The sequence below is a fragment of the Canis lupus genome, chromosome 31, assembly GCF_003254725.2.
Source record: "Canis lupus dingo isolate Sandy chromosome 31, ASM325472v2, whole genome shotgun sequence".
NCBI lineage: Eukaryota > Metazoa > Chordata > Mammalia > Carnivora > Canidae > Canis > Canis lupus.
This window is the reverse complement of record NC_064273.1, coordinates 34,885,393-34,913,175: the sequence shown is the minus strand read 5'-3', so window position 1 is coordinate 34,913,175 and position 27,783 is coordinate 34,885,393. Positions and strand designations below refer to the sequence as shown.

Genomic DNA, 27,783 nt, shown 5'->3' with positions numbered 1-27,783 from the left:
TGAAGGTCAGGCCCAGCTGCTGTGCCAAAGCAGTGATTCAAGGTGAGAGCAGTGGGCTGGATCCAGGAAAATAGCAGCAGGCTGCCCCTCCTGGTTCCCACAGGCAGGGGAATAGAGGGCCCTGTTGCCTGGCCATCCCATGGTCGGCCTTCCTGCTGTTGTCCCAGGAGCTAAGAGCCACAGGCCCCAGCACCAGTACCACACTACAGCCCGAAAGCAGGGGAAAGGAAGAGGGAGTCATCTTCTACTGGTTTGCTATTCTTACATCCATGGCCCTGTTTCCATGGACTTAAATCATGACATTTCAGTTTAGGTCTGGGCAGAACGGGCTAATACCTATTAACACTGAAAGCAGAATGTTAAATAGCCTCATGGAAATCTTCAACGGGGATGGTTTAGTGATCACCTGGGTCACCTTCCTCAAGTGACAGCAAGGGAAACGGACCCCTGAAGATGTTAGGTAGCAGGCCAGCAAAGGCTGGTTTTAGGATCCAGGGTGGAAAATGCTTGAATTCACTACTGTCTAGAAAGAAAAGAGAAAGAGAGAGAGGAAAGAAAAGAGGGGGGAGAAGAGAGAGAAAGAGAGGAGAGAGAAAGAGAGGGAAGATAGAGGACAGAGAGAGAAAGGAGAGAGAAAAGGAAGGAGGAGAGGGAGAGAGAAGAGGGAGGAGAGAGGAGAGAAAGAGGGAGAGAGAGAGAGGAGAGAAGGGAAAGGGGGAGGAGAGAGAATGCAGAGAGGAAGGAGAAGGAGAGAGAGGGGAAGAGAGAGAAGAGGGAGAGGGAGGAGAGAGAGGAGAGAAAGAGGGAGAGAGGGAGAGAAGAGAGGGGAAGAGAGGGAGAGAGAATGCAGAGAGGAGGGAGGAGAAAGAGAGAGAGAGAGGAAGGGGGAGAAGAGAGAAGAGAGGGGAAGAGAGAGGAGAGGGAGAGAGGGAGGGAGAGAAAGAGAAGGAGAGGAGAGGGGAAGAGATAGGAGGAGAGAGAGAGAGAATGCAGAGAGGAGGGAGGAGGAGAGAGGGAGGAGGAGGGAGAAGAGAGGGGAAGAGAGAGCAGGCAAGAGGGAGAGGAGAGGAGGGAGGAGAGGGAGAGATTTGGCCCCCAATGGCCCTGTGTGTGAATGTGAATGTCTCCACCTAGAAAGCAGACCGGATTGTGCGACCCTACCGGGTGCAGGGCGCCACCGAAGCCCCCCTGCTCCGTTTCTTCCCTTTCTGACCCCTGCCTGGTGGCAGAGAGAGATGGATTTTGACAGAACCAGGAAGAGTTGTCCTATTTCCATGGCAACATCAATTCACATTCTGCAGGTATATCGCGGCCACTTAGGCCACGGACTCAGTGAAGGCTCCTGAAGGTTCTGGCCAAAAATAACTCGGTATGCCTCGGTTCCTCCCAGCCCCACGGAGAGGGGTGCCATCTGTCAGCAAACCCCCCCCCCCAGCTGGAGATGAGGGGCAGGGCTTGCAGGTGCACCAGCAGGTGCAGGGCGCGGGGGCTGCTCCACTGTTTCCACTCTGGGAAGAGCTGGGTGGAACGTGAGATACCTTCTCCCTGCCTCACCCCAGGGGCACCAGATACTTAGTATTTCAGCAGAAGTATTATAATTACATAGCTTAGAGTTAGAATTAATTAGCATTTGGGGAAGTAGTGATAAAACCAAGCTGTTATTAAAAAATTAATTTTTATAGAAGTTCAGTTTGGAGAGTCTTGCTTTTCCTTTGAAGGCTAGATTTATTCTTTTGTTTATGAATGAATGACAGTGGGGGGAGGGAGTAAGAGGATAACAGGATTTCATAATCCCATGATCAACCTAAACTAATAACTCCCTTCTCTCCCCTCCGCCCCCAGCATTACCAGTGGTAACAATGGGATAGTTATTACCAGTGGTAACTTTCACTGGATATTAAACATCCAAACCAATGGCACACAGGCCCAGCATACTTAAAAAAAAATAAATCAAGACCCAAGACTTCTGGTCATGTTTGCGGGATCTGTAGGAAAAGAATGTTTTGTAATCATCCTTTAAAAAAGCAAGTAATTTCCCAAATGATGAGTTATATCAACGTTGAAACATAAGCATAGTGGAGAATCAGCTCCCATGTCTGTTCTAGGCACACAAGGTACTCAACAGGCATCACACGGTGTCAGGCAGTCAGCAAATACTGTCTTTGCATGTTCCCCGGGGGCTTCTCGACACCTGGGAAGAATAAGGAAGGCAAATCATTGCCCTCAGGAATTTTACTCTGCTTAGTTCCTTGGCATGAGGAGTCAGAAAAATACTGGTTTATAATGAAGGAAAAGTATTTTTACTTTTGATTGGAGTTCAGTGACTCTACCACTTAAGACCAAAGACAGTCACAGTAAAATCTTAATTTCCTGAAATTGTTCATTATTCTATGCTTATATAAAAGCCTGTTTTTACTTGGAAGATAATGTTGAAGTGTTTGAGGTAAAAGGGCATCAGGTATGCAACATACTTTTAATTTTTTTTTATTTTTCTTTTAAAGATTTTATTTATTTATTTATTTATTTATTTATTTATTTATTTATTTATTTATTTATTTATTTATTCGAGAGAGAGAGACAGCATGAGCAGAGGGGTGGTGTGGAGGAGTAGAGGGACAAGCAGACTCCCTGCTGAGCAGGGAGCCTGACCTGGGGCTCGATCCCAGGACCCTGGGATCATGACCTGAGCCAAAGGCAGACACTTAACTGACTGAGCCACTCAGACACCCTTGCAACATGTTTGTAAATTGTTCAGTGGCAACAATGGTTATTGTCTCTCTTTTATTTATTTTTTTTTATTATTATTATTATTTTTTTTTATTTTCATTTTTTTTTATTGGTGTTCAATTTACTAACATACAGAATAACACCCAGTGCCCGTCACCCATTCACTCCCACCCCCCGCCCTCCTCCCCTTCTACCGCCCCTAGTTCGTTTCCCAGAGTTAGCAGTCTTTACGTTCTGTCTCCCTTTCTGATATTTCCGTGGCAGTATCGTAGCCAATGAGGTTTATCCGAGTGTCTCTCTTTTAAAAAGTGTCAGTGGTGGCAGCAGGTGGCAAATTGTCATTGAGTGGCCAGATTAGTGAAAGAGATGCTTCAGGTCGCCCTACGGTTTTTTAGTAACTGACCCTTTGTAACTTTTCAAAATTATAAGTTGAAAACTAATGGAGTATATAGCTTTTGATGAAGTGACCTTTTTCAGATTTTCAGAAACAAAGTTTAAGAAAACCATTGCTTTGGAAATGGTGCTACCTCAGAAAATGGGATGCATTCAGCAAAAGCTTTTTTCCTATTTTGGAGGAACAGCAGAGTAGTTTCTGCTGTGTTCTGAAAACTGTAGAAGTGATGAACTTGTAAGTATTAATGTTCTAGATTTTAATACTGGGAGCTCGCTCTTTAAGGAAAAATAGAAATCGCTTGGGCACACTGCCTCTTCTTAGAAACGAAATTTCACCATCTCTTCCCCCATGCAGTCCTTGACCTCACCCTTGCCAGTGTTTTAGGATCAAACGATCAGATGATTCACTTAGCACTTTCATATCTAAGTTGGGTTATTCCCTTCAGAAGGCCCTTTGGAAAAAATACCTGGGATTTCACAAGCTCTGTTGATAAACCTGTTTTAGTCATGGTTTAACAACTACTATTATTTAACACATTACGTATTTTCTAAAATTTTTTATTAATTTAGTTTTTAAATAGTCTCTATGCTCAGCATGGAGCCCAATGCAGGGCTTGAACCCATAACACTAAGGTCAAGACCTGAGCTGAGATCAAGAGTCAGATGCTCAACCGACTGAGCCACGCAGGTGCCCCAACACATATTTACATATTTATGTGACAATATTACATATTACATTTACTAAATGAGAGAGAGAACAAGGAACAAAAGCAAATTCTTCTGCAGAGTCCATTTTTGTATCCTATCACCATGCTCCATAAAATAAAAAAAAAAAACTTTAACATCTAAACACATGTTGGCATTTTTCATCTTACCACTGGATATGGCCACAGAGCATTAGGATGTACACTGGTGCAGCCTGTGTTGTCTGACTATTGTTTTTGGAAAATTCTTATAGGTTTTATGCAATATTAAGAGGAAAAATAAAGGTCCAGGGGTTCCGTGGTTCATTTTGAGTAAGGAGACAGTCTCTTATATTTTGATGTATTGAGCTGGAGCTTAGGATGTTTTCTTAATAATCCAGAGTTTTAGCAGTGAACTACATTTTAAGAGGAATAAGTATGTATCACTCAAATTAATCAGGGAACCTTGTTCATGTTCCCTGGGATGATGAAGCACTGCATGACTTCCTGGTCCAGTGACAACATATAGTGAGAGAAAAGGTGATTCTGGAATTGTAAATGGAGCACAGAGGACTGAGGGAAGAGCTTTCCTGTAATTCTTTAGAAACAAGGAGTATGGTTTGCCCATATTTGTCAGATTTTCTTTGTACATGCCCTGCTTTTCTTAAATTATTTCAGAAGGTTGCTTTCATTTTTTGAAAGGCAAATTTTGTGTGTGTGTGTGTGTGTGTGTGTTTAATTTTATTTATCAGAATGAGAGAGAGATAACAAGCAGGAGGCTGGGCAGAGGAAGAGGGAAAAGCAGAGTCCCTGCTTTTGGGGAGCCCAAGGTGGGGCTTGATCCCAGGACCCTGAGATCACCACCTGAGCTGAAGGCAGACGCTTAACAGACTGAGGCACTCAGGAGGCAAAGGCAAATTTTTGAAAACAAATGTATGCCTGCTAGTTCCTGCCCAGCTGATGCCTGCCCGCGCTTGCACAAGCAGCCTTGGATTTTTCCATGTGGGTTCTGTATACCATCTATCACCACATCGTTTACCTAGCAGTCCTGAGACTAGAGTGTCAACCGTTTATGAAGTGCCTTTCTGTTTCCTCATCCAATCTATGATCTGGTTTCCAGAAAATAGTTTGACTATTTTCAACTGAACTTATGTTTTCTTCATTGTTACATACATTTTCCAGCTTTTAAAGTCTCCTTCTAAAAATGTTATTTTTCTTGTAATCTCTCCATTTATTCAACACCCATATGCGTGTTTTTGCTCTTAGATTTTTGTTTGTTCCCAAGATGGAGTTTATTCTTTCAACCACCGTGGCTCCTGCACGCTGATGTAAATAGTGTGCACATATGTTTTGGGGTGGTAATTTCCATCCTGTCTTGGCAAGATGCCCTGAATCGCCCACCTCTTTCCTTCCAGGGGCAAATTACATCTCCTTAGAGATGATGCATGACCTGAGTGAGGAAACATCACTGTCTCCTGCTATGATGTGTATTCCCTGTGGTTGAGAATTACCTCTCTGCACAGGGTGAGACTCAGTGGCATTCATGGCAAGGAGGAAAAGACAGGAAGAGAAGGCAGGTTGAGTGAAGTAGAATAGGTAACAAAAGATAGGAGGATGCAAGAAGACAGACAAGTACCAGTGAGGAAAAAAAAAAAAAAAAAGAAATAATAAGAAAAGGTAGGGGAGAGGAACATGATGCCTAACTGAGCCCTGTGGTCAGAGAGAAGTTTTGGAGGAATTACTGAAAACTGGACAGATCTGCTGTCCCCTCTCAGCAGGTCTAAAGGGCAGCCACCAAGGACATAGTGGTGCTGTTAACAGCGCTAATGGAGGGGGCCTGTCCAGATGTGAGCAGAAGAGGCTAGAGACTACTACTCCCAAGGCCTATAAGGATGAAATGATATAAATTCACTATAAAAAGGTAAAATATGCAGTGAGATTTAAATATTATGTGCAAGGGTGCAAATGGAGGTGTATTTCCATTACTGATAACCAGGTAGTCCAAAGCTGATGCTTCCCAAACACTGTCCAGTTACAGGAACCCTTCTGAGATCTACTTGTTCCTGGCGATCAATGGCATGGAATAATGTGGTGTGAAGGAAGCTTCACACGCTCTCCTCTGCCCCTTCTTTTACAAGCTTTGACTACTATTGAATTTTACTCTCTCTGACAATTTAGACTCCAGAACATCACAAGAGGCCCATATTTCCAACAGCTGGAAGTAATAGATGTAAGATTGGGAAGGACAATGAGAATGCCTGTCTATTTGCCGTTGTATCCCCAATGGGCAGCAGGGGGACCACCACGAGTAAATGTTAAATTAACATTGGTGAACGGATAAATAAGAAAGAAAATAGACTCCATCATTTTTGTGAGTGGGAAAGAACAGGGCTCATTCAGGGTAGGATGGACAAATGCCTTTCTTCTCCTTGGCAGTCACTGAATGGAGTTCAGGTAGAAGGAGATCATTGTTAGATTGATTCAAACACACTCACCCTCTTATTGCAAAACCGTGTGGCCTGTCTCCCTCTCTGTTCTCATTCTGTTCAACTTCTTTCTGTGCACAGGTCATTTCTATGGAAACAAGACCTCAATCTGATACCTGCTAGGTGACAAAATGGCGGCTGATGTTCAGCCAAAGGTGGAAGGGGCTGGCTTTGGTGGAAGCTCAGGACCCTGACTTTATTCATGAGAGTACAAAGTTCATAGACTCATGGGATGTTTGAGCTGAATGGGACATTAATGATTTGATTTGGGGTCAATCCTTTTCACTTCTTTTGTAGTTGAAGAAGGCTTTCTTTTTGAAGAAGAGCTAAAGTTGCCCAACCAAGATCATGTTCAGTTATTTTTAAGTAACATGCACTGAATTTACGGAACTTCTTTTTCAAAGGGAACTCTCATGTTACTCTGATAAATTCATGTGATAACTTATATAAAGCTTAATTCCTTTTATTCTTAGTTGTATTTATATGAATATATTTTTAACATTGGTTCTTAACAGCTGTGTTTTCTTGGGAGCTGTTAGAAAATATCAATTTCTTTATCTGTAAAATGGATACAGGAATATTTGTTCTGTTCTCCTTTCTTAAGAATAACTGAGAACCGGTGAAAACACTTTATAAACTATAAAGCAATATACCACATACAGAGTCACAGAAATTAATAGGATTTTACTATCCACCAAATAAATCCAATCTGTAATATTAACAGATGTGTGCACAATACAAAATTATTCTGATAAATTTTTTTAAATGAGGATTTTATGGAGTTTTTGGACTGTAGAACAAACATGATGTGATTTTTCGCAAAAAAAAAAAAAAATTTCTAGGAACGTCTGGGTGGCTCAGGGTGTGATCCCAGAGTCCCAGGATGGAGTCCCATATCAGGCTCCCTGCCTGGAACCGCTTCTCCCTTTGCCTGTGTCTCTGCCTCTCTCTGGGTCTCTCAGGAAAAAAATAAATAAAATCTTTTTTAAAAATTTCTTGCTTCTATTCTAATATGTAAATAAGCATGGTACTAATTCCTGAACAACTTACTATTTAAAAATTAAGCTATTTCTTAGTTCAGACAAGGGAGATTAATTATAAGGCAATACCTAGTCATGTCTGTCTACACAGCTGGAATATTAGTGATAAAAGCACTAGCTCCACTGAAATTAATAAATATCCTTCTAAATTTGATTGCCTGTCATTGAAGTATAGCCCCTCCAGAGTTTGTTTCTGTATTGGATTTAGCCATGCCCTTTAGTGATTTCACAGTGAATTTTTGTTTTTTAATTTCTGTTATGTTCAGGGGTTAATTTTGGAGTCCCTCAGGGGGGAAAAAAAAAACTTTCGAACATTTCTTATCGAATTCATTTTCTGGTTTAGTTGGGGTTTTTTGTTTTTCTTCAAAATGCACATATGCAATTTTTTTAACTTCACAAAGTGTGAAGTCATTGTGCTGGAGCTTTTATTCCTGCTTTTGAGTGTGATTCTCTATGACTGTTTAACAGAATTTTCACTGGCCAGCTGCTGTATGTGTAAAGCTCTATGTATTGACCGGGTCCTTGTCCGTGTCCGATCTCCTTGTCAATCTGCACCCACTGCGTGTTGACATTTGCCCTTGGGGTGAGCATGTGAAATGCCCCTGGGAAATCAGAGACAGCCCCCTGGCTTTTAGTGAAATGAACAAAGGGGAGACATCTTTCCTTCCTCAATGCCCTCCAGTGAAGAACAGAAAATCAAATCTCTAGGCCATTGAATGTTGGCAGGGATCTGCCAGCTATTTCTTTATGCTTAAGTGTAAAAGAGAAGCAATCTTAGAAAAGGACCCTTTGCTAATCAGTAGGTTACTGGGGAATGGTGGCAAGGTTTGACATCATCTCGGGCGTCTGGGCTCACTGTCCATACTCCTTTTAAATTCTACTTAATGGTTTATTTTCTTGGCTTCTATGGCTACCGATGGCTGTGCTCTTGGAAACAGAGGGCTGAACAAAAAAGCCTTTCCCTTTCCTGTGTAACACACAACTCCCACTGAAAAATGTTTTTTACCAGATTCTTACTACTCAGCAACCAAAGGTTTATGTCTGAAATGCATCATTCTGCCATTATTCCTTCTATTGGACTGTTGTTTTCCTGTATGTTTATACGCCAAGTGATTTAGTTAGCATATTTTAAATTTGATTTAAATTTATCTATGCTTGGGATCCTTTTACCATTACTAGTTTGCATTTTAACGATTATAAATAAGTTATTCTGATAATCATAACCAGCTCTTTGGATCTTTTACTTTCTCCGTTGGGTTATAAATAGCATTTAAAGTGTGAATTCCCATTTAAAGTGTGGATAAAGTATGAATCTCAACATATTCCATTCTATCCATTCCATTATTGATTTATTTATTTTCTAAAAGTTACAAAAGTGAATGTCCCTTTGCTTTCCCAGTCAAACAATTCGGAATAGTGAGTACCCAAAGTTAAGACTCTCCTTCCATTTCTGGTAGTGCGATCCCAACACACACTTCCCTATATCCAGATTAAATATGCCTTCTCAATTGAAGGTTGTTCCACTTTAGGGAAAAAAAATAAGCAACACATTCATCCCTGCCCATTTCTTTAAAAAGATTTTATTTATTTATTTGAGAGAGAGAAAGAGCGTGCACATGAGCAAGTGTGTGCATGAGTAGAGGGAGGGGCAGAGGGAGAGAGAGAAGCAGGCTCCATGGGGCTTGATTCCAGAACCTCAGGATCATGACCTGAGCTGAAGGCAGATGCTTAACAGACTGAGCCACCCAGGTGCCCCTTTGCCCATTTTCCACAACTACCTTTAGTAAATATCTGTGAATTTCTGGCCATGAAGATCTACAGATTAGTGCTTTTGTACAGCAGTTCTATAAGGAGTCATGGAACAGTCCTGACCAGCTCCTATAAATGCAAGGTATTTTAATCAATAGGAAGCACACATTAGAAATGCATGATTTTGCTACGTAAAAACAGCAGAGTATATGTAAATATGTGAACGTGGTGTTTGTCATCCATAAGTCAAATAGAAGAATGATAAGACTATTGTCTAAAATCAGACCCTGGTATTTAATAAAGATTGATGGCATTTTAACAAGGGAAGTCTATTATCAAATTAAAGTGTAGCTTCTCTGATGCTTTATATTTGTTGTTAATGTTTTAGTGACAGTGGGGCAAAATATGTTTTCTTCCCCTGTTTTGACTATGACTAGATCAGTACCTTCTATGTTATTTTTGGGGTTAATATTTTGCTGATACAGTAAGATCAAAAATATATTTTTCCTCCTAGAAAGTCACCCTTTCCTTTGGCCATATATATGGACATGACATTTTGGTGAGTAAGCATGATGTCAGATGTGTAGAAAGGGCTACTAATTCTCCCAAATTTGCTGCCTTCAGTTAGTGATTGTTTTTCAAATATGGTTTATTGCTTCATATTTGAATTAAGCAGATTTTGAACCACGTGGTTTTTCTAATTAAGCAAGATTAGCAAATAGGTGGTCCAACAACCTCAGTTTCTTTCATCTTTTCTCTGTGAGGTTAGTGGGTCAGAAGTTCCCATTGGCATTTTCTGTGTATATCAGGGAAGCCATGGGCAGTTGTGGGCTCCGGGAAATGGTATCAAACCTTCAAATGAAAGATCTGATTTGCTGGAATACTCATTCTTGGTTTGTTTGTTTGTTTTTTGTTTTTATTGAAGTTCGTTTTACCAACATATAGTATAATCTCCAGTCCTCATCCTGTCAAGTGCCCTTCTCAGTGCCCTTCACTCAGTTACCCCAACCCCTCACCCACCTCCCCTTCTGCAACCCTTTGTTCCTTTCCCAGAGTTAGGAGTCTCTCATTGGAATACACATTTTTTATTCTGTATCTGAAAACCAGATGCCATAGGCATTGCTGCTGTCCAGGCATGCAAGCTTGACAGTCGAGATCCGTGGTGAGAAAGCCTTGACAATGCTCATTTGTCTTTGAGATTAACAGGGTAGCTTATAAAATGGGTTACATATTTTTGAAATGCAAACATGCAGTGCATTAACAACAAAGCTTCTGCGGTAAGCCTTTAAGAATCTCAAAGGAAGTACAAGTTGGTTCAAGAGTACTATATTCAATTTTTACTGTACAGTTGGCAATTTGTCTCTTTTTTTAATGGTTCTTTGCATCATTTTAAGCATCTTCCTGAATGAAAAAGAGCTGAATATAGCTACTTTGCTCATTTCAAAGATACACACTTTGATTAATAGTTATTGGCGAAGTGCTAAAAGTCAAGGATGCTGTTACCATCACACACAGAGGGACTGGATCTGCGAACTGTGGTGGGATTTCACGAGAGGAATGCTGCATATCACAATCATTAAACAACTCCCTGTGTGACTTTATGTGATGAGCTGAGATCCCCAAAGAGCAATTTAATCAGCATAGCTCGAGCTAGAAAGTTCTGACGGCTACCTTCTACCTTAGCAACAGACTAGTCTCTCGGTAATATGGGTATTCCTGTAAACAGGTGGAGAGATTAAGGGACTCCAGTGTTCATGAAGTGGAGAAAACTCACGATAGCATGTGCCACTTCAGGTGTTCTCTGAGATCTGTAAGGGAGAGTTGAAGGAAGCAACAAGCAGTTGTAAAGCAATTGAGAAAGGTCTGAAAAATAGAATCTTTCTTAGAATTTGTCTGACTTTTTCTCAGAATGGTATGAATGAATATTACAAGATCTCTAGAGTTCCCTATTCTAATCAAATAGCAAATAAACCTGTTAAAAATAACTGGAAGAAAGTTTTAGCATGTGAGAATACCTGCCTACACAGAAATAGCTCTATCCCCGCTGTCTGCTTTTGCGAGGTAGAATGGCTCAGCATTACAGTTTATTACAGTTTTATAATGGGGCTGAAATTCTGACAGATTCTGGATTCACCTGCCTGTATGGATTGGGTCTCCCTGTACTTCATGCATGATAGGCTAAATCCGTTTCCACTGATCCTCAAACACTTTCTTCTCCAGGTGTCTCAAAGCCTTTGCAGTGTATCCACCACCCATGTAAAGGGAAGCAGGTTGTGGGGCACGGTTGCAACCCCAAAGCCAAATCATGAACAGAGCCTCATCTCCTGTTTTGCAGAGGAGAACGTGAGAGCTGGTATAGCATATATCTTCCACTACGTCTTTTTCTCTTTTTTATATATAATAGGATCTTTTTTTTTCATCTTTGTATTTCTTTAAAAAATAACTTAAATAATTTTTGTTTGATTACAAAATAATACATGTGTCCTTTGGAACGTTAAAAACTATAAAGAAATTCCTCTCCTCCTCCCTCCTCTATCCCCATTCCTCTTCTGTTCTATCCTCACCTCTTCTTTTTCCTTCCTTCCCTGTTCTAGGCATGCAGTATGTGAGCCTCTAAAACTAGCTAGAGGAGACAGTGAGCATGAGATGTTTGTGCCCCAAGCCTGGTTCTTCCAACACTCATCAGAGCTGTTACTGAGAAGTTTGAGCTATTACACAATAACACCTTTTTTTTTGGGGGGGGGGTCAGCCTCAAAGAGAAGTTCTGCTAATCGATGACCCAGGGGTGATGATCAATAGCAGTGGTAACTGAATGATAATCAGTCCACAATGACAATAAGTCAATGCTGAACTCAGAGCGGAGTCTCAGTGTATCCACCAGGTTCCAAGTGACATGGTGAAGATGCTTTCCAGCATTAAGGCAGCACAGAGTCAGATCTTAATCTCTGTGGCTTGAACAATCCAGAGGAAATAGAATCCTGATGAAATACTCCAATTAAAGAGACCAGTCATCAGTGACAAAAAGTTGGGCTCCAGATCTCAGTTTGTATTTGTTGGTGAGGCACTCAGCTAGGGAGACAGTACTGCCTTGTCATAAATTCATGTTAATAAGTTCTTCTTTGATATGAGAGAAAGCTAGCAACAGAAGTGATTGGCATTTGTTTTTCAAATATTTTTTTCAACACTGGTCAGATAAATTAGGAAGAGGGGGGAAAACACCAGTCGCTGATATCAATACTAATCCGTCTTAGTTGGTAAGTGGATATATTGCGATGTAAAAAGACTTAAAGGAGAATTCTCAGCTCATGGGATAGCAGAGCGCTTTGAATTCAGCTCTGCAACTCATCAGCAATGTGGCCAGGAGCAAATCGCTCTCTGCCACCCTAGTTTCCTCAGCTAAAAAAATACTTAATAAAGCATCTAATTGTGGAAAGTTGCTGGGAGGTAGGCGTTAAAGAGAATACGTGAAAAGTGCCTTTGAGCAGATGCTTCATTAGAGGAAGTGGTGGTCAGAGTTGTCAGCTTCACTGTCTGTAGGTTCAAGTGTTCTTAATCTTTTGGTGTCATGGAGCTCCTCAGAGGTCTGACGAAGCCTGTAGAACCCTCCTCAGGATAGTGTTCTAAGTGTATAAAACAAACTCCATTGTGTTATAAAGGAAGTCATTTATCAAGTTTGTGTGTGTATACACATACACACACACATACACACACACAGAATCATGACTCCCAAAGATGCCTAGGTTCTACTCCAGGACCTACCTGTGAGTATGCTAAGTTACATGGCAAGGGGGGTTGAAGGTTGCAGTTGGAATTAAGGTTGCTAATCAGTTGCCCTTTCAATAAAAGGAGAAAAGTTTCATGAAAGATTCACAAGTAATAATTGTTAGATGACCTCCATTACTTTGGGGCTAGAAAATAGTCAAGGTGGGCTGTGGGGGTGGGGCACCTGACTGGCTCAGTTAGTTAAGCATCTGCCTATGGCTCAGGTCATGATCTCGGGATCCTGGGATTGAGCCCCAGGTCAAGCTCCCTCCTCAGCAGAGGGTCTGCATCTCCCTCTGCCCCTGGCACTCCTCATGCACATGCTCTTTTTCTCTCAAATAAATAAATAAAATCTAAAAAAAAAAAAAAAGCAGGGGGGGGGCATGGAGCGTTACACACACAAAGATGAGCAGAAGCTGAAATGTCAGTGAAGCTAGAACACGGAGCATATCTCTGAATGCTTCCCCCAGACCAGGGCATAAGTATTCAATCATGATTTACCTGACCCATCAACAAGAATGCAGAAATACACAGACAGGAGAATAAATCTAAATATTGACCACTAAAATAAAAGATGAATTAACTCAAAAGTGACAGATGTTTCCATCTCTTTATTATCACTTAATGAATATTTGGGGATCTCAAAGAGGTCTTCCTTGATAACATAGTGCCAGCAGGTAGATTTCTGCTTTCTCAAAGGCAGCTGACTCAAACTTCCATTGCTTTCCTTCCTGTGTATCTTGACCTAAGATCAGCAAAAGTTCAACAATTACATTATCTTTAGTGCTGCACACATAGGGTACCAAGTTGAAAATCTTAGACTGTGTGGTTGCAGTGAATTCTGGAAATGAGGATAATTTTTTATTTTGAGCTTAAGAAAGCCTAAGTGGTAGGCACTAAAAAGGCTCATCTTGACCTTTGAGCTTGGCTACCATTTTTCAGAACCACCTGGTTCATTAAGTCTGGGCCATAATGGACTGGTATGGGTATGGGTTGAGTCCTATCCCTGCACCGAATTCAGTTATCCAAGTCCTGACCCTCAGCACCTGAGAATGTGACCTTATTTGGAAATAGGGTCACTGTAAATGTAATTAGCTAAGTTAAGATGGGGCATATCGGGGGTAGGGTGGGCCCCTAATCTAGAATGACTCACGTCCTTATAAAAGGGGAAATATGAACACACATGTACACAGAGAAAGTCATGTCAAGATGAGTTACACTGCCACAAGCCAAGGAACTACCACAACTTAGGAGAGGAGCCTGGAACAGATCCTTCCTTGGAGTCTTCAGAGGAAGCATGGCCCTGTGACCCTTGATCTCTGACTTCTAGCCTCCAGAGCTAGGGTTAGGCTACTTCATTTACAGTAGTTAGTTGTGACATCTCTAGAAAACCAATATCAACCCTTTCAGCACACTCCAGCCAAATTTAACCCACACGTGTACAAGCAGTTCAGACACTAGGCACATTATCCCATAAAAAAAGACAGGAAAGGCATGGCATCTCATGCAATAGCTAATTTTAACATCTTTATTAATCATTTAATTTGTCTAGGGCTCAAGTTTTATTCATCTGTTAATTGAGGAGGCTTAGTTTTTCTGAAATCCTCCCATTTGCCTGCCCTGAGGGCGATATAACATAAACCCCAGAGAGTTTGGGATTTGCCCAAAGTAGCCCACTACCAGCTTAAACCATCTGTGAAAACTGTATTAAGTCTTGAAGATTTGTGTGGATTTAATTCTTTTCCACATTATATGTGTTTGGTTTAATATTAAGTGATATTTGAAATTGCTTACCATTGAAGCATTAGTCTTATGAACTGTGCTTATACCCGAGATTCATATTCCTTTACACACTATCACATGTCTCTGTTATTGGGACTGTTTGGGAACAGTGGGTCTATGCTATCTGTGGTCCTTCTAGCCCTAAAACCCTGGACTCCAGGGACTGTTCATATATGGCTTGCATCATTAAATATCAGATTATGTCTCTGTGTGTGAGACCTCCAGATGAGTCCATCTTTGTCTTTGTGGATCCCCAAATACACACTTTCAGAATTAATTAATATAAAATTAAAATACCGCTCATTGAAACTATTTCACTGGCTCATGTAAAAAGTATGTGCCTAAGTATGTTTCTGCTGGGTGGCTCCACAGTAAGGCACTTTGATCATGGCAAATTGCTTAAGGAATCTGTTCATTTTGTGTATAGGAAATTAGGACAGTTGGGAAAAATGCCTCAAATTAGATTCAGTAATCATATGCCATTGCCTTTTCCACAGAAGTAACTTGTGATAAAATCACTTAAAACCAGAGTCATCACGCACAGCCTCACACTCACAGGAAGGGAGGAGCTCCCCATGGAGCTGGGCTTTGCAATGGGCTCTGCCGAAACCCCTCTCAACTTGGCAAGTTTCCTCATCTTTGAAATTGGGGAAACAATTCATTTTGGGTCTACTGTGAAAACTAAATACAATAATATATATCCAGTCCTTTTTATAAAATTTAAAGGGCTGCATGGCTGTCAGGAATTTTGTGCATTTTTAAATAGACCCAGAAGACGTTAATGGGGTTGCCAGCAGGGCTGATACGCCTTGTGCTCAGGACCGTTTAGTCTATGATGAACTTAACCAAGGAGGATGAGACAGAGAACGAGCATCTCAAGGCTTCAATTAATGTAAACATTTTCAGGGAAAATAAGAGTGACTCTAAGACTGAAGAAGTTTAGAGACCTATTGGTAAAAGGGTCAACAAATATTAAATACACTTTTTAATATTGGGTGGTATGTCTTCTGAAGAAGACAGTGAGTTTGTATTGTTGAAGTACCAGCAAGACCATTAACAAAACTCAAATGGGGTAATACTGTGTGTTAAAGGTGAAATTAAATGAACAACAAAAATATTGGATGAACTGATTACTTGTCTGCATGGTTAGATACCAGACTTTGATGATGTTGGCACCCAATTCCAATTCATTTTGATTTTAATGATTATTAAAAACCAAAAAAAAAAAAGAAGAAAGAAAAGAAAAAGAAGAGGGCAGGTGGTGTGGTTCTATTAGTTATCTGGAGGTGCACTCTTCAAGTGATGGATACTTGCAAAGCCAGAAGGTGAACACAGCTTACAGTTTATATCTTTTGAGTAAGTATGCGGTGTGATATCTCTCAGGATGGAGACCTTACACCAATTTGTGATCTTCATGTGCTGTGAGGAGACACTAGCTATATAGCAGTAGATTTAAAAAGAAGACAAAAAAACCTGGTCTCATGAAGCTTATATTCTATAGAGAGGAAGATAGACAAATGATCACCTCACAGGGAGGTGATGGTCTATGTGTAGAAGAAAAATAAAATAGGTAAAGGGTCAGAGAATAGTGGAAGTGGTGCTATTTTAAAGGGGCTGATTAGGGAAGGCCATAAAAAATGAGGGAGCAAGGAAATGGACCCTGTCAAAATGAGGGAGCAGGGAGTAAAAAACAGCAGGTCAGGAGCCCTGTCATGGTTGTGTACCTATAAAATTCAGGACCCCTTAGAAGATCAGTGTGGCTGAAGGAGAACAGGTAGGAAAATGAAGACAGAAGAGTTGAGATATGAGGATACAGGGCCAAGTCATGAGAAGTCCTGTGAGGACTTAGGGCTTTACTAGAGAGATGGAATTCAACTGGGGAGCTATCGAGAGGTAAATGGGAGGGAGAAGGAGACACCTTCTGTGTGTCCTTCCACTTACTGGCTTCTCCCTCTTCACCCAGCCTTGGCCATGGGGTCTCCTCTTCTCCCTCAGCATCTCCGTGGACAAGTGAGAAGCACTGTTGGCACCATGAAAATAAAGTTTCTAGAATGGTCAAGCTCTAATCCCTCCTGAAGATGGTCTTTCCTTTACTAAACCCCTGGAAGCCTCTGGAGCTGTGGACCACTGTCTTGCCTGCTCTTATATGAGTTTCTATAGATTCATATGTTTCTTATCTCTGGAAGCATACTGAAGATCCCTGAATGAGGACTCATTTTTAAAGTCCGTATTTCCCACTTGCACACAGAAGACATGTAACAAAACTTCACTACCATGCAGGAGAACACTAAGTTTAATGCCTTTTTAAAAAAATGTATTCTCATGAGAATAGAAGCAATTCACGGATGACCTCAATGAGAATAAAATTGGTACATTCTCAATGGAGATAGTCTTTATATATCACAATGAGTAAAAATAGAGAGCATAATTTTTTAAAAGGGAGAATCCGAGAATTAAATTGGAAAGGGTAGCAAAAATATGAAACTCACAAGATTAATACTAAATATAACACACTTGATGGAAATTCATCATTTGCCCTCATCCTCTGGGACAGAAGTCATAACTTTATACAAAGGCATAGGGTTCTCAGATTAAATATGGGGTACTGAGTTAAATTTGAGTTTCTGACAAATAGTAAATAACGTGAGTGTAAGCAAATATCAAATATACTCAAAATTACACGTTCTCAGAAATTCAGATTTAATTGGTGTCCTGCATTTTTTTTAGCTAACTCTGGCAATCCTACAAAGAAGAGGCTATTGATTCATTATCTCTAGACTATGAAGAATCATTGCTGCAGTAGTAGCAAGAGGTTGTGTTGGGACTCCTTGCAACCACCAATCTTTTTGACTTTGTTCTGGCTTAGGAAGTGCATCCTGGGCTGCACACCTTCCCTATGCCTCTCCACGTCCACTATATCACCTGTCTCTGTCTTGCTTTGGGTCCCAAGTGGCTGTGTACATCAATGGGCTCCCTGGTCACTGGCTTCCCATTGGGCTCAGCTAATGGGAGGCACCGGAAGGAGATGGGGAGAAGAGTGCTGACAGCGTATTTATTTTATTTCCACCAGCTCCCTCCCTGCCAGGTTGTTGAGACTCCTGCTCGGTTCCCATTCACTCTTCAGTCCCAGGGCAGGTAGCAGCTTTGAGTTGCTCTCAGCCCCTGGGCACTGCACTAACTTTGTAAAGTGTCCCTTTGTAGATTCCCCTCAAATTACTGAGCCTAGGGTGCCATCTCCTCTCTACTGGAACCTTAACACAGTATAGGCTGTTCAATAGATATCCAAGGTCAAGTGTATGATCTGTGATCATGGAAGCATGAATTAGAAAGAAAAAAACAAAGATTTGGGAAGGAAACAGCAAAGTTAGCATTTTGGCTGTGCCATTCAGATGGTGAGGTCCTGGTGGGCACTTAATCTCCATTATAAAATGGATATCTGCTCCTAAAAAGTTCTGGAGGAATGAATAGAAATGGGAACCTTAATCAGCAGGGGCAGGGGGCAGGGGGGAGAAGAAGAAGAAAAAAGCTCTGTGGGAAAAAAGCAATTTATCACTAGAATGCCCATGTCCTCCATAGAACAAGATCATAAATCCTGTATTTATAGAACCTGTGTTTTTAAGAGGATTTCTTCAGAAAATCCAGAAATCAAAATGTTTAGTAAATGAAAAGGAAAAACTAACAGGCAAGTCACATCTTGTCTTGTGCCATTCTTTCCTACAGCCCCTCCTTCCTGCCTGTCCTTCACTGTGCTACTGAGTTCTATTCCCCAAAAAGGGTGCTAATGACTTCACTTCTGACTCAGAACTTGGATGACACTTTTCAATGAACCTAGTAGGTTTTCAAGAAATATTTGTTAATTTTAATTGCATTTCTATTCCTTTGACCCAATTGTCTCAAATGTGGTTGGGAGAAAAGCAGCAGAGAAATAGCTAAATCCCCTAATTATTTCTCTAAACTTTCTCAGTGAATTCGCAGACATATTGAAGCATGGCCGATCCCACACAGTAGAAAAGACACACCAGGCCAGTGGGCGGATTCTTAATTAAGAGCAGGGATCTTTTATTTAGAGGCTGGCCCAAATTCTAGCTACTATCGTTCATACATGTAGGAGAGTTCCAAGAGTTTGTTTGGTTTCATTTGGTTTTACTTTGAGTATTCAAGCAAGGTGGTCGAAAGGGCAAGAGTCCTAGCAATCAGTGAAGAGATTGATTGGTCTTGTCACAATTCTTCAGCCCTGATAAATTTGTGGGCTAGAATTGCTGCATTGTTGGGTCGGGATTCCTCGGCAGCTTTCTCCATATCTGCCATATTGTGTTTTCCTCTCTCATGCCATATGATTACATAAACAGATATAAGAGTTTCTTCTCAATCTTTCATAGTTTGCAAGTATCTATACATGAATTTCAGTGTAGTCTGTTTTCTAGCTTAGGTAAATTTAGTTGATCTCATTTAACTGAGTTGATCTGTTTTATTCCCAGCTAATTTTTCCTGTAACTATTACCCCTCTTAATGATGTTCTAGAGAGCCCCAGCTCTCTTACTTGGTACAGGATGGGCGGTGTATCATATTGTCGTAATGAGAAACTCTCTTAATGTTCTAATTAATCTCCCCTTTTAAGATGGCTTTGGTCATTGTGTGGATTCTTAAATTCTATTTGAGAATTTCTATAGTGTTTATTTATTCTCCTTTTAATATTTGTTATCTTTTCTCAATACTGGTGATGGATACACAAATAAAATATTTTGTATTATGATATAGGTATGCATAATCTTAAAATATAATTTCTTAGAGATCTTATAAATTCTGAACAATGGTAGTCAGCTGTTTCTTGATCATATCAATTAATTTCTACCAATTTTCCTCTGGTCCTACAGAAATTATGTCCAAAAAAACCTTGTGTAAAGGGAAGGGAAGTCAAAACCTGAACCCTTTACTGGCCGTTCACTACATTCAGCTCTTTTTTTTTTTAAGATTTTATTTATTTATTTATTCATGAGAGACACACAGAGAGAGAAAGAGAGGTAGAGACACAGGCAGAGAGAGAAGCAGGCTCCATGCAGGGACCCCGACATGGGACTCAATCCTGGGTCTCCAGGATCATACCCTGGGCTGAAGGCAGTGCTAAACCCGGGCTGCCCCTGCACATGTTCTTGACCCTATGTTATATGTCCTACCTTGTGCTCATCTTTTATGAATACATCGGATGACACACCAAGGATTCTCTCCTTGAAATTCTATTCGTATTTCACAATTGCAGTAGTTCGAAAATTGCACTTCAACAGAGCGTGGTGGCATTTCCCAACATTAGTTGGAGATCTATGTTAGAAATAAGCTGCTCTTTAGTGACATAGAGCTGTGCAAAGGCAAATGTATATACCTGATTTTTATTGGGAGCAAATATCCTAATTAACGTTAGATTGGAGTTCCTTGGAGCACAAGTGTGCAATGTTGAATTTTTGTTGAGAGAGAGAAGAGTGACATATATAATAAGTGCTAACTGTGGCAAATTTTGAAAGCGTGGTTTGAATTGTTTATGTTTATTCAGTCATGAAGAGTAAATTAGTTAAATGCTTGCTGCAGAAAGATGAGTTAGAAGTACACCATTCAAATGTGCTCTCATGTAAAGAGAATGATTGCCTTCTAATTGGAACATTACTATTATCTTCTGGACGCTGTATGCCCCACAGTTTGGATCTCAAACCAGCTGACTTGGGCACTCTGTGCTGTGCCTGTTTGAGCTTCTATATCCTGTGTGGGTGTCAAGGCAGATCCTCACTGATGTCTGACGGCAGAGCTTGAAGGAAAGATACAGCCTGCCACTGAAAGACATGCAAGCAAAGGTGAGGAGGTCAGAGCAGGCGGGAGCCCTCTGTTCTGGGCGTGGGAAGTGAGCCTTATGCTCAATTATTTCCCCGTTCTTATTTTTATATAATTGTCCTCCCCTGACCTGCATGACTCTTCAAGGCATTCAGATACAAAGCAAACCAAGTTTTTAATTTAAATGGAACTGATCTTCATTATGTGTAATATATACCTAATAATTTATGTATCCTTTAAATGGAATTTACCAATGACTCTGGAGCCTGGAATAACATTTTTCCCCTTAAAATAATGAAAAAAAAATACTTGATTTATTCAAAAGAGATTATTGAGTGCATATTAAACACTAATCACTGTTCTAGGTGTCCAGGACCTTTGCAGCATGGGGAGCCACTGGGAATTTGAGCAGAGGGTTGACATCTGTTTTAGAAACTACTGTGGCAACTGAGTTGAAAAAGACAGTGGTAGGGATGGGCATGGTCAAGACTAGAAACAGGGGACCATGAGCAGGAGTCCTGGCAGTAAAAGACAGCATGGCAGTGACAGCAATGAGGTGGGCAGAAGGGATCACACTCTGGTGTACTTCGAATGAATGGGATTTGCTGATGACCTGGATATGAGATGTGAGAAAAAGAGCTCAATTAACAATGACTCCCCAGTGCTTTGGATCATTTACAGTCAAGTAGAAAAACAGATTTTTCACTAGAAAATATTTATTCTTGTGAAGAGAATTACATTTGAAATGTACATAATCCCAGGGCAGTATGGCCAAGAGTATGGGGCCAAAAGGAAAGCAAAGAAAGGAGATTAATGGCAGATCCAAGTCCTGCTGCATGCCAGCGACTTTGCCAATACTAGTCCACCTGTCCAGTTCCTCTGGGGCATCCACATAGGATTATTACTCTAGTCTGGATACAAGGAATTCCAGGCAGAGCTCAGATCTTTTCTCACCAATGTGGGGGCGGTAAAGTGTGAGTGGGGGAAGAGGGAGGAGGGGCCCTAAGGACACCCCTGCCCTTCCCTTCCTCCCTCCTTACTCCTTGTTCCTGATACGCCCTGATCAGGAACCAGGTGGTGCACCAGTGGCCCCAAAGTGGGAAGTCATGGTATTGAGATCCATGTAATGGAAGCATGATTGTGGATTTGATTAAGTAAAAAATAAAAATATCTGGATTCCAATTATAGATCTAGATTTAAAAAAAAACAAGCTACATTTATCATGCACAACACTGCTCTTAGCAAATCAGACACACCCACAGAATCTCCCAATATATCCTGGTTGAAACACTATATCTTTTATCTTTATTTACATTTCCAAAATTTAGGAGATAAAAGATTTTTTTCTTTATGCATATTTTATAGCATTATTTTTTTTTCAAAGCATATTTCTAGAGAAGAGTGGCCCATGGTTTTTGCCTATCCAGTTACATATGAATATAGCACAGTGTGGTAGGAACTCATATAATATTCTTTGCACATAGCTGGCGGATCTCTGTGAATTTTCTTTCAAATCTCTGTGAACTCTCCTGAACACGTCTTTGTTGCCTTTCGGTGGGGAGGTATCTAGAATTTAAATTGTGTTTGCTGAGGATGATTCTGGAAATGAAACCAAGGGAAAACAAACCATTTTATTAATCCTTGGATGTGCGTGAGAGTTGGAGCAGAGAATAATAAAATTAGGGTTTTCCTTTCTCTGCTGAAGCTACAATCGGGATAATTCTCCCTCCCTTCCAGGTTAGAGGTTTTTGCCAATAATCTTCGAAGAGAACTCTCATCAGAATGGTGTCCGTTGTGGGATAATTTATCCTTCCTCTCTTCTTTGGCTGGAAGGCTGTCTTTTCTTTATGATGTGCACCTGTTGTTCAGTGTCCATGAAGCCAGAAAAGGATTAAAAAGCTTATCCCTCCTCCTCCTATGTAACAGAGTCAAACCTGAGAGCCAAGTGTTTTTTGTCTTTTTTTTTTCCAAACTGACAGAGAACCTCGGACATGACTGAGTATCCAAATAATAGTTAACAGAGGCCAAAGCCTTTTCCCCCTAGTCCCCAGGATGGGGAAGAGCCATGGTCTCCATGGAGACCTCTCAGACCCATTGGCTCTGCAGCAGCAGCAGCAGCAGCAGCAGCAGCATCCCTATCTTTGGAAATGGGAGCACAGGGAGGGGAGGGCTTTGCTCTGGGTGCTGGTTTTCTCAACAAAGTTATGTGTATCTACTGCAGGCCACCATTACTGTTCCAGGTGTGAGGCATGGAGCGCAAACGCTCTCATGGGGTACAGGATAGGTTTGTTGAGGACTGGTGCCTACAGAGGAAGGTTTGGATGAATCTGGAGCCTTAATACAAATCTGGTCCCTGGACCAACAGCATAGGCATCACCTGGGAGCTAGTTCAAGAGGCAGAAACTTCCAGACATCCTGAATCAGAGTCTGTGTTTAATAAGATGAGCAGGGGATTCGAGTGTGCATTTGGCCGGGGGTTGAGAAGTGCTGGTCCAGCATGCACAGAAGCTAGAACTTCGGGCTTTGACCACATTTGCTGCAGCAGCCCCTCTGCTTGCCACAGCCCTGTTCCCCCATAGTTCTCTTGCCATGAAAAGCATCCCTTTATCCCAGTCCCCAGAGCCTGAGTGGCTCTCTAAAAACCACTGTCACCTCCCTCACTGCTACTCTGCAGTGTCCCTCCAGATGATCTCCAGAAGCTGCCCAGCCTCACAGACACTACTTTGGTTCCCTGGCTCAGATCACTAACCTTTGCATAGTTTTTTTGTTTGTTTGTTTGTTTTGTTTTTGTTTTGTTTGTTTGTTTGTTTGTTTGTTTTTTGCCTCCACTCTGACTCCCTACCAGTGGATTCCCCCACTCTGCAGTCATGCTGATTTTGCTAAAATTCAAATCTGTTCAAGCTCTGCTTAAAGAGCTTGAATTGCCTTCCCATTGCTCTCAAAGAAAATCCACACTGCCTGGGTGGCTTCCAAGATCCAAGGGATGTCATTCCCCTCCAGCCTTGCCTCACGCAACACCCCAAACACCCACACCTGCCTGAGTTAGACAAAGGCACTTTACCAGGTAAGTCTTATGGCTACCTGGCATGCTTACCTTGCACCTGTAGACAGAAAGTGAGCAAGCGAACAAGAGAAATTGAGGAAAGGAGAGAGAGAAAGAAAAAGGGGGAGACACAGAGATCTTCCTCACCCTGACATTATCCAGAAAATGGTCCACTTTATCATATCATGCTGCATGTGGGTGTTACCTCCTCGCCTCCTGGTGCTGCCGGCCCCCGCCCCCAGGAACAGAAAATGAGCTAAAGCAGGTGCCAGTGCCACCAAGCCAGGGGCAGGTGCCTCAGAAGGAGTAGAAGCCCAATAAGGAGCAGAGCAGGAGCTCAGAGGAGCTCACGGGAGTGCAACTGCTCCACAAGTGTGCAAGTGTGTGCTGTGATGTTAGCTTATTGCAAGTGGTGTTTGATGACTGCTACTGAGCACAAGGACTGCAGGCTTGTGCAGCTCAGGGGATATGAGATGCCAGAGGGGGTGCCTGCATGCTCAGTTGATGAAGCATCTGCCTTTGGCTCAGGTCATGATGTCGGAGTCCTGGGATCGAGCCCTGTCTAAGGATCCCTATTCAGCAGAGAGTCTGCTTCTCCCTCTCCCTCTGCTGCTCCCCCTGTTCACCCTCTCTCTCTCTCTCTCAAATAAATAAATAAAATATTAAAAAAAAAAAGGAGCTGGAAAGGAAGTATTGCCTGGTCTCCTGGTATACCTGGTTTACTCCATGGAAATGCAAGCGTTCATTGTAATGCTAAAACACTGCTGTATTATGGGCCAGAGCACAAGATCTGTATGCATTTCAAGGCGAAAACATAAACTTTAAAATATCCTCTAGCACAGTGTGGGCCCCTTTTTATTCTACGACCCCAGGCCCCAAAATAAAGCCAGGTAACCACAGTAGCCTTCTGTCAGTAGTGTTTTGGGAAATTTGTGCGTCACACTTGGTGTCATACCAGATGGGGAAAGGTCAGCAGCTACAAAGATGACATAGCCAGCAGGAAACGAGAGCAAAAAGCTACTCACAAACTCCATTAAAGGATTTTTCTTTTTAGGAGTTAAAATCATGGCACTCACACAAGCACGATTGTGAATCAAAGATTTTTATTTAACGTATGTATTTACTAATGAGCGAACTGGTAAGGTGTAAACTGGTTCAGTTGAGGATTTGACCCACCAGATTTGTATTATCTGCAGGAAAACTCTCCTGCACCTCCCTGAACAGACAGAAATGTTCATATTGTAACCTGTCTTCTATTAACGTCTTCCTTTGTGGAGTTGTAAAAGCCCAATCACAGGCAAACAAAGGTATGGACAGCCAAGATGGGTGAATGGAAAGACACCCAAAGGCCACTTAATCATTTCTTGCCCATTTTAATCCTTCACAGTGTTTCCTGACAACATATTTGAGGTGGTGAAATATTGGATCTGACCACTCACAGTCCTTAGATTTGGTCTGTCTACAGGTAGGATGCCTGCTGAAGATCAGAAGACATTGTAGGGTTGGGACATTCTTGAAAGCAAGAACCATGCCCAGTCTTCCATCCATCAGGACCCTTCCTACTCCATAGAATTAATAATCTATAAATATTGGGCAATTTTGGAAATATTGAGATTAAAATAGCCTGATCCCTGGAAAAATAAAGTCCTTGCTTGGGGCCATGATAGGGAAAGGAATAGCATGCTTAAATACCAAATGTTTGAACTTCCCATTCAAATTTTAAAAGAAACACAGTCATGAACTCCTTTTCAGGGAAGCTTACCAGTACTCAAGAGAAGTCTACCGCAGAGTGACTGAGGCATGTTTCAGCTCTATTATTAAAATAATAAGGAAAGCAGGCAAGCTTTCATACCCAACCTGGAGATGAGACTTTCAATGGAAAAATAGCAATCCACGTTTATTCACAGATATTCATAGTTGCTAAATGAACTATATAATAATGTGTCTGATAAACAGCTTAAGCAGTCTTAACTGTATATGTTTGATTATAATATCCCTCTATTATGTAGGAAAATAACATGCTATTAAGAATAAATTTTTCATAGCTACTTAATTTGATGAAGTCATCATGTCTTGTCAATCCACACAATAAAATTTTTATGAAAATTAGCTGATAAAGATATAATTCCCATTGAAATTTCTGGCCAAAGGCTTAGGTCAATGACATTAAAACCAAACCAACTTAACTCTTAAATCATTGCTGCCCATTTAGCTTGATTTTCTCTTAAAAAAATGATAATTTTTTAAATGACTAAGACCATGCTTATGTGTAACAGGTTTCTTGTAAATGTTTGTTCTGCCTTCCTTACTTTGCAAATAGAATGAAAATGCAATTAAAATATAATCTTAGAATGCTGAAACACTTTTGGAAATGTTTAGATAGATAATTGTTATTTTTTTATGTTATGTAAAATCTTGTGGAATTCTTCCTTATGTGTGTCTGCACATGTGTGTTTGCTTTTCCACAAAACTATATTTCATTATGTTTCTAATCTAGAAACAAAGAAGAGTCATGGTTTTTTTTTTTTTTTTTAATTAGTCACAACTAAATCATTGTCAAATTTTATGAGATGTCTTTCACTGGCAGAGTCGATCAATATATAACAAGCCAGTCAGATATATTTTTGAAAATAATCCCATCCACAGGAGAGCAGCACTACTTTAATTATATTTTCACAATTAGGCTGGCTGCATGTCATTAGTCTCCCTGATAGCATTCCGCATATCATCACCTCATTTTCAAGCACACATCTGTTGGAGGCAAGCCACCCCACACACTTTATTCTTCTCTGCTTCACACTTCTGTGAAGTGCGTGGCAGTGCTGAGACTTACAAATTGTCTTGCTAAAATGCTTTGGGAAAAAACACAGGAGCCTTACGCAGGATATAAACAAAGGGAATAAAAAATTCTAGGATCAGAGGATGGATTGCCCTCCTGTCAGGCCCAACCTCAGGGACTGCGGGCTACCTTTTGCACTAATTCTTTCTGACATGGCTTCAGAAAATGGGGAAATGTAGTGATTTCTCTGGTCTTGCTCAGAACCAATGAAGTTTTCCTTTAGTCCAATTTCAAAAACATGAAATTCTTTCACACAATGCTGGAGCTGTAGTGAGAAACAATTCTGAGCAATTCTCTATTTTAAAATTAAAAAAGAAAAAACTATTGAGCCTGGAGAAGATAGGGAGGAAAGGGCAGTGTGAAACATCTACACGTGACAGAAGCAATTGCTAGTTTTATTATTTGGGGGTTAAGTGTGCTTTAAATGTGTTCAAAGAAAACAGGCCCAATTTAATTGTGCTCCCCTATAGCTCTAAATACATAAAATTCAGAATCTATTAGAAAAGGTGCTTTGTAGAGTAGAGTAGATATGTATACAGTAGTGATGTTTAGAATATTGGTTAAAATGGCCACATTAAGAAATTCTGAGGTAATAGGAAGAAATTTACATATGTGAATGAAGAGGCCAGGAATGATCTTCACTTATATGAAAGTGTGGCCATAGAGGGGTGGTGGTGGTGGTGAGCCATTTCCATGTATGAATAAATGAGCAGTAGCTCACAGGCATGAGAGAGAGCACTCTGGTTCTTCGAGTTGTGTTGCTCTAATAATAATTAGAGTGATTTCAGCAACTTTGGAGAGTTCTTGTTTCCTGCTCGACTGGGGACCAGGAATGGACCTGCTGGGGTGAGAGCCCAGCTTTTTGGATCAGTAGCCAGTGCAGTGGCTCCCAGCTCTTATCTGTCATTCATTTGTTTGCAGCTTAATGAAATTGCTCATCCATCACTCAGCTGCCTCCCTCCAAGGGAACCTGAGACCCATCCTGTTGGCCTCTTGGAGTAGTCAGTTATGGTGGCCCCATGCCCAAATTCTAACAAAGTGACTGGGCATTGCATGTGAATTAAGACAGTGCTGCTGCTTGTCATAATTTGCTCTTTGCACCACAGAGCGTGGTTCTGGTTTTATTGTACCTTTTTAAAAATGGAAGGAAATCATACTCTTGTAGTTTCGTTGAATTATTTTGGTCATTGTCACCAATACTGAATAATGTTGGATATTTGAGTATATCTCAGTATTCCTGAGCAAGGCTCTTGTTAAAAGAGAATTTAATAGCTTTAACATAGTTTTTATTCCCACTTGATGAATAGACATTGTTATCTCTTTTCCAAATCAATGTATATGGTAGGTTGACTAAAATGTTTTCCAATTACATTAGAGAAAATATATACGAATATTAATATCTGGAATGTCCTCTGTCCTTGAACCAATATAATCTTCAAGGTCCAATTAATCAAAGTTTTAG

The 27,783-nt window shown here is 40.9% G+C and overlaps 1 protein-coding gene and 1 long non-coding RNA gene across 4 annotated transcripts in view; both read left to right on the top strand.

Moving 5' to 3' along the window:
- Window positions 1-27,783, top strand: part of DSCAM (DS cell adhesion molecule) — a 734,179-nt gene that overhangs the window by 304,357 nt on the left and 402,039 nt on the right. The window lies entirely within an intron of this gene.
- On the top strand, window positions 1,301-16,961 carry LOC112661594 (uncharacterized). The gene is made up of 3 exons (XR_003137826.3): window positions 1,301-1,369; window positions 3,205-3,355; window positions 16,586-16,961. It is a non-coding gene; the product is annotated as an uncharacterized LOC112661594 (long non-coding RNA).